The 12,210-nt window shown below is 37.6% G+C and overlaps 1 protein-coding gene across 7 annotated transcripts in view; it reads left to right on the top strand.

Moving 5' to 3' along the window:
• Nucleotides 1-12,210, top strand: part of lingo2 (leucine rich repeat and Ig domain containing 2) — a 212,663-nt gene that overhangs the window by 122,011 nt on the left and 78,442 nt on the right. For all 7 annotated transcript variants that reach the window (XM_082550425.1, XM_082550424.1, XM_082550429.1 and 4 more), the window contains one exon: nt 3,554-3,640. The gene's annotated coding sequence lies outside the window, so the exon portion shown is untranslated. The remainder of the gene's footprint in view (nt 1-3,553; nt 3,641-12,210) is intronic.

The following is a 12,210-nucleotide window of genomic DNA, read 5'->3' as shown; positions in this document are numbered from 1 at the left end:
TGTCATAAGGCACATGTAATAATGGATCAACGGCTGTCTTGGGACAACCACCATTAGGGTTTCAATACCTGGGACTCTCCACCATGATAAGACTGCTATGACCTGGATGACTGAGAGCCTACACAGACAACTTATGACATAAAGCTAGAGTGAAACCGGGTATTAATAACCATGAAAAGTCTCTGCTGCAGCCACAGCGTGTGCTTTTCCTGATTTATCTTTGATTTTTTTTTTTTTTGCATGTTTCCTTCTAGTAGTAGTAGCTTAATTTCATTCCCTTTCCTTTCCCAGCCCACTATTCAACCAATCGGCATTTGACCTGTACACAGCCTCATCCATATTGACACACACACATAGGTATGTGTGTGTGTGTTGAAAAGGCTATTGAGTCCCAAAAGATAAATATCATTATTTAAGTAATTCAAATCTTGACTTGATGAATATAAAGTGATTTTCAGAGTTCTGTCTGTACCTGTTCCTCAAGTATCTTTAAGGATATTAAGTTCAGAACAAAAGAGCAAAACAGAACTATGTATAAAAAAGGTTTTTTTTCTCTGAAGCTATTGTCGAAGGGTATTTAACCCTCATCCTAATGACTAGGGTATGTGTAGACCCAAGCCACAGCTTACAATGTTTGTTAGTTGTTTTGTGTGTGTTTTTTTAAATATATAAATCATTTTTCCCCTTTATTTATTTTAATTACTGTCAATGTGTTCTTAATGATATGACATCATTATGTTAGATTTCTGCTTTGATTAGTGGTTTTTAATAATGCAAATGTCATGGGGTCCCCAGGGGCTCCAGTAAAACGCACCCAATTCCACCTGTATAGTTTTAATAGTGAACTATTTATTCAGTTAATGTTTCCCATTGGCCCTATCACACAGTGCTGAGGTAGTTAGGGTACCTCTGCCAGTCATTGTAAAGAAGAAAAGCTCCATTGCTGTCATTCCTGGTGGGTGTTGGTCTCTGTCATGGGTCTTAACAATTTTAATCACAATTCTTAAAGACAGAATTTCTAGGCTCAGTCATGAGGTGGAAGGTGGAGCATGTCAGGTGTGGTGGACTCAGGATCTTTCGCAGATGATGTAGTTCTCCTTGTTTCATCAGGCAGTGACTTGCACTGAGGCCGTTTGCAGCTGAATATGAAGTGGGTTGGATGAGAATTAGCCCTACCAAATCTGAGGCCATGGTTCTCACCCAAAAAAAAAGAATGGTGTGTGCACTCTGGATCAAGGACAAGTAGCTGCCCCAGGTGGAGGATCTTAAAATTTGTCAATCAACAAGAATAGATTGAATTGTGGATTTGTGCAGCATCTGTAGTGATGTGGACGGTGTGCTGGTCGGTTGTGGTGAAGAGAAAGCTGAGCGTCAGTGCAAAGCACTTGATTTGATCTGCACTCCGGGCCCAGCGAATGCTCGCGACGCAGGGGGAACAAATTTTGTCCGGATACCTACCTTTGCATAACACCTGGTTTGGCAGCGTGTAGCGTGGCTCCACATGCTTTCAGTGTGAACTCCAGACTGCCGACAGGTCTAGCACACAACAGCCGCTCTATCACGTGATGTATACTGCTCCGATGTGCTCAGGTCACTACCTGGGTTCTGCCATGTCACCATGAGATAGCTGAGGTGGTTTGAGTATCTGAACAGGATGCCTTCTGGATGCAATGAAAAAGAAGAGCCTTTAGTATTGTTTGAATGGTAAATGGCCTGTATTTATATAGCGCTTTACTAGTCCTTAAGGACCCCAAAGCGCTTTACACATCCAGTCATCCACCCATTCACGCAAACATTCAAACACTGGTGATGGCAGCTACATTGTAGCCACAGCCACCCTGGGGCGCACTGACAGAGGCGAGGCTGCCGGACACTGGCGCCACCGGGCCCTCTGACCACCACCAGTAGGCAATGGGTGAAGTGTCTTGCCCAAGGACACAACGACCGAGACTGTCCAAGCCGGGGCTCGAACCGGCAACCTTCCAATTACAAGGCGAACTCCCAACTCTTGAGCCACGATCGCCCCACTATAAAATATTAAGTTTATTGAGAGATTTAGATCAGCATCAGGCAATTAACCTTTCACTCTGGAATGTCAAAGACTAGCTCATCTGTATTATCAAGAACAGACAAGAAGAGGATTATTATGAATTCAGCAAAATCATCCTTTCAACCCATCAATATTCTGTGGCCATTGTGAGGAACTGGGTTCAGGCTTAACGAGGGGATCCAAGGGATAAATGATCAAAAAACAGGACAGCTATTGTCCTTGAACTCTTAATGGCGTACTAATAGTGCAGGGTGTCAAGAGTGATTTTAACAAGAGTGTCCTGAGTAAAACTTTTATTTAATCTCACTGCCTTTGGACTTGGAGTAGATAGCTCCCTCCTCTCTCTCTCCCTCTCTCATCACCACCACATTAGCAACTCAGACACGCCTATTGCATAATCACTATCCTTTGTGTTTCCTTCTGTAGTTTGGATAAGGGGTCTCATTATAGAAGGAAAGTAGTGAGAAGCGGCCAGTGTTCATTTTGCACCACATGCCGTTTATTAGGAACTTGGAAATTCGAAAGATTCTGAAACAGATACTTGAACAGCAATCCATGTACCCACATGCACGACACAAATCCCAACTTCCAATTTATGTACTCCATATCAAACTGAACATCATAACCAAATGCATTTTAAGAACTATATGTATATATATATATATGTGTGTGTGTATATATATATATATATATATATATATACACACACACACACATCATTGGTATAAACGCAATTTAAAAAAATGGAAAGTAGGTGATGACTCACAGTAATCCCAGATAATCTCATGTCTCTGACATGTAGCAGGTTACCAGCTTTTATCAAACATCTGATTTATGTGTTATTTTGCATCTAGTTAGAGAATGTAAACACAATGGATGCTGTGTGAAATGACTCAGGGTCTGACTCAGTAAATCAAGGCTTCACATTTTTCAGCATGTTAAAAGAACACAATTTTTTTTTTATGTCAGTTTAAAAATACCCTGTCTTGGCTCAAAAGTATTAAATCTTTAACATTTTTGTTACAAATCCAAGAATTGTATGTGCACAACCTCATTTGGATGAATCTCCAACCTGTTCTCTCCAAGTACATGAAGTACCGATCACATAAATATGCCACAGACAGGCAAAGACAATTTTAGGAAAAACTGTGAAAGCAATGCTGTTCCTAGGAGATACAAAGCTTGAAACTGAAAATGAATGTAGATTCAGTTCTTTATATGTTGTTATATTTAGTTTTCTCACTACTGGTTAAATGATTGTTGTTGTTTTTAACCCCTACTTTCGGTTTGTGCTTTATTTTTTTCACCACTCATTAAAACATGCTGCATTATGTGACAGTTTAATAACAAAGTCCAAGGCATGATGTATCCACCATCTAATTTGACGTTTGTTGGTTTGTTTAGGGATTTTACTTTGGAAATGTTGACATTCTAGTTGCTGATTGTCACTGTGGTCATAAACTTAGCCATGATTCATGGTTATATTTCGCTATTTTTTTCTAGATAAAACAAGAAAAAAAGGGACGACCACACCAAAAGAAGAGAGAAAAGAACAGGCCATGGCTGCGGGGATGATTGCTTCTCAAAGTGGTAAGCAGCTAGCCTCAAATAGGCTCTGCATACTTTTCACTGCAACATACCTTTCTCTTTCATAGCGATTCTATCTTGATTTTCCACAGTTAATAAAATATGTAAATATGCAAGAGTGTGTTCAACTTTTCTGGCTACAGCCAACAATTTTTGGTGTAAACTTTTCACCTCAGAACTCATTTTTGATTAATTTCTTCACTAAAAATGTGAACTTGTGCATCTTTTGAATGGGATATTTGAAGAATTTGGTGGTGCGGTCTGTGAATTAAAGTTGTTCGACTGGTAAAAAACAACAACAACAACAACAACAACAACAATAACAACAGTTTCAGTTTTCAGGTTCTACAAGATTATCTGCCTTACATAAGTGTGATGGTTTCATTGTTATTTGATAGCCAGCATGTTGTTAAGCTAATTAATTGTATTTGTCAGCAGATTTTACTAATATGTTTTGTTTACAAGTTGTACCATATCAAGTTATTATTAATTAGTAATTTTATGCACACTGTTCATATCATATATGGTTTTGCCATACTTTCCATATCATATTTAGTTTAAGTTAACCCTTTAAAGCTGGTCGGAGCGGGCACGCTCCATTTTGCATAACTTTTTTAAAATCCCGGTAGCACTGCAACCACGTAAGCTAGCGCAATAATTTGTTTTGCATTTGAAACCAGAGCTGTTGTATCTTATGCCATCAGCTTGTCCTAAGTCACAGTTTCCTTCCACATATAGCTTTGCAAAAACTGCATAAAAAGCACTTGCAGCAACAAAAACATAATATTCCAGAAACACACTTTGCCGATCCGATCAGCTGTTTGTAACACTTCCTACGTTCATCAGCACGAACTATCGCATGTCCGCCATGACCTGCCCGGAACCGGAAGTGACGTCATTTTGCGGAAATGTAGTTTTTTACCATCAGGGCCTTATGAGCCTACACTTGTGTTTGACTTTATGACTTTCTGTGTCATTTCTGGGATGCTTAGGACTCATATTGCACTGCTGGAAATAGTTTATTTTGATGCATATGCTGTTTTTTTTGCAAATTTGCATTATAGTATTTATTTTAGTTTTTCCTGCAGTATATAAAAATTGGTGTATTTCAAAAATAAAACTATGAAGACAGTTAAAATAAATTTCCTGTGGTGGGAAAGTATTTTGTGTAACTTTTTTGTATTTACAGTTTTGAGGGATAAGCCTCTTAAATTTCTCTAACTAGAAATATATATTTAAAAAAAACAACAACGATTTTCTAATTTTTTGTAGTTTATTGCACTTTTTTGCAATTTATGTAATTACTATGCACTTAATGCATACATATTATTAAAATTTGGGCTATAATTGTTGTATTGATGTATATCAACTTGAAATGCTCCCAGAAATGGCTCTACAACATGTAAAAATATAATATAAGCTCTGGTGGACTTGGTTCTATGGTAGGTCTTAAAGGGTTAAATTCACATAAGCAATGTATTATAGTAGTGACATTATAGTTTTGGTAAGATCAATAACTGAATAAAACAGTTTATTCAGTTGCATTTGCCCATGTTTCTGTCATTTGTCTCAGTGACACTGCACAGTATTGTTTGCATCAAGGTCTAGGTCTTTGATATCTGGCCATAACAGCTTGTGTCAACAGGAGCTTTACTTCAGGAAATCAAATTTTAGTTTTAGATTATTTTATTTCATTTTGAAGGAGAATTGGCCAACCATGAAAAAAAAAACTTGTAAGTGGTCTTTGCAAGGTCGGGGTGACATGAGGTGTTACTGTCTACCTGCTAACATTTTGAACCTCCGCAGATGATTTTCACCCAGTCATTTCAGCTCTTTGTCATTCCCACAAACCTCTTGTTGTTCATTAGTCATCACTGCATAGAGCCCAATTTTAAATGCGACTCTACTGAGTCTTCAAATCGATATGCTTGTGCTTTGAGTAAAAAAGTATGCCATTGTCCTATTTAATGGTATTTACCCTAAAGAGCTTTGTTGGACTCTATATAGGCACTTTTAGCTTTGTGACACTAGACTTGTTTGTGTCCTACAGTTTAATTTCCTTTCTGTACTCCATGTCACCATGGCAATGTTGAGTCAGTGTCCCCTGCTACAGCCTCTCTGACCATTGAACCACAAATTAATGGTGAATAATGGCTCAATTCCCCATCAATGCTGCCAGGACAAACAGGTCAAAGCAGCAGGATATGTCCCATCTGAGAAAAAGGTTTTTCACTGTCAACCTGGGCTTTTGCTCACGCTGAGAGCATCCTTTAAATTTACAATGAGTCTGTGAATTCTTCACAGCTTCTGAGACGGCACCTATGAATCATAAATAATTTACAGTCATGGATTTCTGGTACTGTGTATTTATTTATTTTTATTTTTTTGCGGGTAGTGTAGGAAAAGTCATTCAAAGGTTATCCCTTGGCTTGTGTTCTTATTTCCATGTGTCACAAGAATGCTAAATGGTCTGTAAGTTAAGCAGTTGTTTAGTCATGCGTGCACGATAGCTATTACTATAGACTATATTTACTATACTGAATCATTGTAAGATAACATGCTGCAGTTAGACATATGAGAAATATGGCTATATAGGCAAATGTTCTTTGTGTCGATCCAATTTAGTTTATAAGGTTGTTACAGATGTGCAAAACATGAGATCCATTGTCATTAGGCTTGACCCCTTAAATTCAACTGAAAACTGATCTGTCAGTTTTACTTCTCACTACTTCATATATTATAAAGAATATTGGTTTAAGAAAGGAAGTCATTACACTTAGATTTTCACCCTTCTATTATTAACTAGTTGGTTGCATCTGAATTTCTCAAATGTGGCCCTTGCAATTGAGGCATGCAGTTCTTTTGTGTGGATGCAATATTGACTTTTATTAGCTGTAAACTGAAACATTATTGATTTCTCTTTTTCTTTCTCTTGTAGACCTAGAGAACAATGTTGCCCTTTTTAAGTCACCAGACAATAAAGATGATCCAGACAGCAATAGTCCTTGTGTGTAATGCATTAGTTGAGTTTGACAGTCTATACTGATAATATCAATGCAAAAGGGGCAATAATGGCTATTTTTTTATGTATGTTTAAATCAGAGCATTCCCTTCAGTCACGTTTGCTTTGCCAGACATGTTGAGTGCCGATCCAACACTTTTTAAGCCAATTCCATTTTTCATGCTACAAAAAGATAATCTTGACAAGAGTTTTAATTTACAGCTGATTCCCCCTGCCTGTAGCAGAGCTTTTGTCAGAGTTTTTATAAGAGTATGTAAATTTGCACGTGCATGTGCATACAGTCATTTATGGCATGCACACATACTTGTGTGTGTGTGTGAATATGTTTGCGTGCCCAAATTTGAATGTAGGCATGGCTTTGTAGGAAAATGCATCTGCAATTTTGTTTGATGAGAGAATAAGGTAGAAAGGCAGCAGACGTGATGTTGTGTGAAGAGATGGGAGTATGCAGACAGATAGTGTCATTCCCTCAGTATCACCATTAAATCTTAATCTTCTGGCCCCTCATGGGAGGAGCCAGCCATGCATGGGACTGTGTTTTGCATCTAAATCAAGATGTCTTGTTCTTTCAGAATACTTCATTGAGACAAAGTTTGATGTGTCTGTTTTCAACTTCCCATACATCTGGATTCAGCAGCTGATCATCCAGCTGTTGTTGTTTATGCTAAAGTCTTGTTAAATGCAATTGCCTCATAAACTGTAACATCTGTAATCAATTATAAAGAAAGAGGGAAACTAAAACTCCAGAGCAGAGTACTAAAGTTTTTATTCCTGATTGGTTTCAGCACGTTGCATCATGTGGGCTCAGTACTTGTGGCACTTGATTCCACAAGCTAAAAGTAGACAATTATATATTAGATTCAGAACATCCTTTCTTTCTAATAGTGGCTTAATGCCACCTTCATCATATTTCCACGTTGATCAGTTTCGGTGGTGTACCGGAACAAACGTTGCTCATTAGACTAGTATTGTCTCGACTATTAATCATTCCAGCTTTTGTAGTAACATTCTTTCTGCTTATTCTAAACTTTGGATGAACTAACTTCACACTTTCAAATTTCTGCTCCTTTAAAAAGCTACAAGAATATTACATAGAAAATCAGTGTGGAAATCACAGAAGAGACAGGAAAACAGTCTGTAACATCATTATCATTAACATCAGATATAGTTCATGTCATCAATACATTGTAATATTGGATTGAGGTAAATGCTTTGTGCTAATAATTAAGTGGCTCATGAGATTTATTAGGCATTCACTTTAAGAAAAGCAAATTATTAGCAATACTTTGAGAATTGCAGTTATTTTGTTTTTATGTATATGTCCTTGTTGTCCTTGAAATTGTACCTATGGCTGTGGATTTGAAGGGTTTGTACTGCATATAACCTTTGCATAAGCCTATGAACATTCCCAAGGTGGGTGATTGTGACTAATTCCTTTCTGTCATAAAAAGGAGATTTTAAATGCAGCAACTAGCCTTTATTATAAAGGGTACTGTTTCCACACATCTCAGCAGGAAGTGGCTTATAGGTCTTTATTACCTCCCTTTAGGACCATCTTCTCATTTAGGATAAGAAGTTAGCCTTAGTTGGGACATGCATTTCAGGATGTCTTCAGGGTTACTCTTAAACATACTTACCTGCCACATTTCCAGGTGACAGGAGAACTCGGATGATCTGATATCCTCGTGTTGGTGTTGTTCCCAGACCATCATGAAAATGTTGTTCCAGGTTCAACATTGCAAGTGACCAATCACATTGTTGTGACGTTATTCTTTTGTGCGCCAAGCCATTCGTGCATTTATGAAATTCCAATGTTGCAAGGACAATATCAATTCTGCTTACTGTTTATTAAAGGGTTAGGGTCAGGGTCCGTTGATCGGCGGACAGAGGCGGTTTCACGCAGCTTTAGAACAGTTTTTTGTTTTACGCCGCTTTTTCCCAAAGTCGCAAAAGTATGACGTCACAACATTCTGATTGGTCACTTGCAATGTTGATCCTGGAACAACATTTAGTATGATGATCTGGGAACAACACCAACACGAGGATATCAGATCAACCGGAGAACTCTGGTGGAGCTTTTATATTCAAGTGACACAAAAAAATGAGTGTTTATTCATTGGTATTAAAGAATCTGGTGGTGACATTTGGGGATAGAGGACATGATTTGTGTTCTTTTTTTGTGTTCTCATTGTTTTCTTTCTCCAACAAAGTAGTAAATTTTCCCCAACATCAATTTCGATATGGTATTATTAGATCTGGCTGCACACTTTCAGATATGAAAGTGAAACATAATCTTTGTGAAAGAGGAAGGCTTCAATAGCACATTGACACTTAATGGAAAGCCTGGCTGCTGTTTCAAAGGGAGAACACAGCAAGGAGACTGGTTTGGAGAGCTAAAACTGTTTACTGCAGACAGGGATAAACCAGCAAGCATGCTCAATTCCTTTTACTACACCAACTTCTGATTTATTCTGGATAATGTTTCCCCTTTTCTTTCTCGTAGTTTCATCTTCTTTTCATTTGTGGACAATGTAATTTATTGAATTATGTGTGTGAGACAGTATATCGGAAACAGGAAAACACATGAGCTGCCTTGAAACGTCAATGATGACTTTAGACTTTTAGAATTTCTATTGTAAGTAGATAGCCTCTTAAAGCCTAAAAATGACACCTAACTCAAGAAATGAGCCAGTGTTGTGTCTATGCATAACAGACATAGCCAAGAACCTACTAGCTCGTACTAACCTTGAATTGTTTAGATAGCCTGTTGCCATGAAATATTAAGATGGTACGGTAGGATAGCACATTTTTTCTTAACCTTGTATAAAGGAAAAATGAGTAACTGGATTGTTAATTAAATTTATTAAAGATAATTAATGTAAGCTATGAAAACCTATATGTCAAAAAATAAATTTTGTGCCACCAGTACTTCTGGAGCCTACATGACATCTTTGAGTTAATGGATTTGCCATTTTTGAAATACACCTGTTATTTCTTATTGTTTAGTATGGCTAACCTTCCATTATCCTCTGACACTGTCCTCCAAATGCTATTATGTGGGTGATTAGGGAAATGCCAGCAGTGATCAGAATTTTTGGCCTTGATTAGAGAATATTCACCCTTTTTGTTACTGTCAAGAATGATCAAGAGGAGACAACTTTTGCTAAGTGAGTGAACGTGACTGGGAGTGTCATCATCATCTCTTTAACACAGCAGCCCCCGCATCTGTGTGAGAACATATTAACATGCTGGCACACTGTCATCCCCAGTGTCCTACTTAGACCAGATGGGCCTTATTCAGGTCTTTCAAAAAACACAGGCATGAAGGGATCTTAAATGTCAGCCTCAATATCACTAAAGCCATAATTAAGAATGCACCAGCAGAAGGACATGCACTTCTGTGGCCTAACTAGACAGACAGACTGTGCCATATCAAAAATCTAATTAATTAATTAAAAGAAATAATTACGGGGTGAACTGTCAAAAACTCCAAACAGTTTAGCATCAAAAGACTATGCAAAAAGTCATATCTGTATGTAGAATATCAGTGTCACCATTCTAACAGAAATCAGAGGGTCAAAAATCAGTGCCATCAAAAAGTATTTTCCCCCTTCTTGATTTCTTACCTCTAACATATTTATCACACAAATCTTTTATATATTATCAAAAATATTTTAATATTAAGCAGAGATGACCTCATTAAAAACAATGTGTAAGGTAAAAAAAAAAATAATAATAATAATAAACCTACCTGGCCCGATTTGAAAAAGTAATTGCCCCCTAAGCCTAATAACTGGATATGCCAACAGCAAAAACTGCAATCAAGCATTTGAGATAACTCGCAATGGCTCTTTCACATCGCTGTGGAGGAATTTTGGCCCACTCTTCTTTGCAGAATTGTTTTAATTCAGCCACACTGGAGAGTATTTGAGAATGAACTGCCTCTTTAACATAATGCCAGCCTCTGTGTTCCTGAGATTGTGATGAATCTTCTTTTTTTCAATGCCCTGTTGTGCCAAACACATTTGCTTTGCCAAAAAAAACGCTCTACAAACTCTCTATAGGCTCCTTTGGTTTGTCAACTTCTTTTTATGCGTTGTTTTTGTTCATGTTATTGTTTTCCTTTCTACTATTATTTTTTTTGCATAAATGTATGTATTGTGTCACAGGGTCATGAGTAATCAAGCCCCACATTATCTTAAAGATATATAGTATCAATCACATTAATAGACCGCTAGCACTTAGACTGCCCGCTTACTTGTGGTGCCTCGTATACTTAAAAGTAGGCTTTCAGCCCCCTCTTCTGTGGAACCAGCTCCCAGTTTTCTGCCTTTAAGATTTGGCTTAAAACTTTCCTTTTTGCTAAAACATGGTTGAGGTTAGATCAGGTGACCCTGAACCCTCCCTTGGTAATGCTGCAGTAGGCTCAGGCTTCTGGGGACTTCCCATTATACACTGAGTGTTTCTTCTTCACTCACCTTTTTCACTCACTATATGTTTATACACCACTCTATATTTAATCATTCATTATTATGAATCTCTGGCTCTCTTCCACAGTGTGTCTTTTATCCTGTCTTCCTCCCTCATCCCCGACTGGTCACGGCAGATGGCCGTCCCTCCCTGAGCCTGGTTCTGCTGGGGGTTTCTTCTTGTTAAAAAGGAGTTTTTCCTTCCCATTGTTGCCAACTGCTTTCTCAAAGGGGGTCATTTAATGTTTTGAGTTTTCCCCCTCCATTATTGTAGGGTTATTACTTACAATATGAAGTGCCTTGAGGTGACTACTGTTGTGATTTGGCACTAAATAAATAAAATTGATTTGAAATTGAATTGAATTAATAATGCCAACAAAAGAGGATGAGCACAACAACATAAACACATCTTAATCTGATTTAAATCCAGACTTTAAGTAGCCATCCCAAAACCATCATTTTGGGGGGGTTTTTTTGAGCCATTCAGAGGTGGACTTACTGGTGTGTTTTGCAGCGTAACGCGAATGTCCTTGAGCTTTAGGGTGCAAAACTGATGGTCAGACATTATCTTTCAGGATTTTTTGGTAGAGTGCACAATTCATGGTTCAATCAATTATGACACCGATGACTGATAGATGTCATTGATTTTATTTCTCTCCTGTTTCTGTAGATTATGGAATAATGGTTGTTTTTTTAGCTCTGTACTTCACTTTGTCAGATAGGTCTATTTAACAGATATTTTGGGGTCAGCATGTAATGCATTGACTGTTAACCAGGCCTTGGTGTGGCTAGTTAATTGAACTCAGTTTTCTAAATAATGTTAATCACAATTAAATTTTGATTTAGGAGGGTTATTATTTCAAACAGGGCCATGTAGGTTTGAATAGCTTTTTTTTGCTTTAATAAATGATTTGAAAACCGCATTTTGTGTGTACTCGGTGTATCTTTGTCAACTATTAAAATTTGCACTCATCTTTTTGTTTTTATGATTAAAAGGCAGCCCATTAACTGGACTGTAACACTTTTGCAGGACCTTTTTTCATATCTTATAATAATTTATTCTAAAATAACTTGATTGATGC

Source organism: Aulonocara stuartgranti, assembly GCF_965226115.1.
Source record: "Aulonocara stuartgranti genome assembly, chromosome: 2".
Classification (NCBI taxonomy): domain Eukaryota; kingdom Metazoa; phylum Chordata; class Actinopteri; order Cichliformes; family Cichlidae; genus Aulonocara; species Aulonocara stuartgranti.
This window is presented reverse-complemented; position numbering and strand designations above follow the sequence as displayed.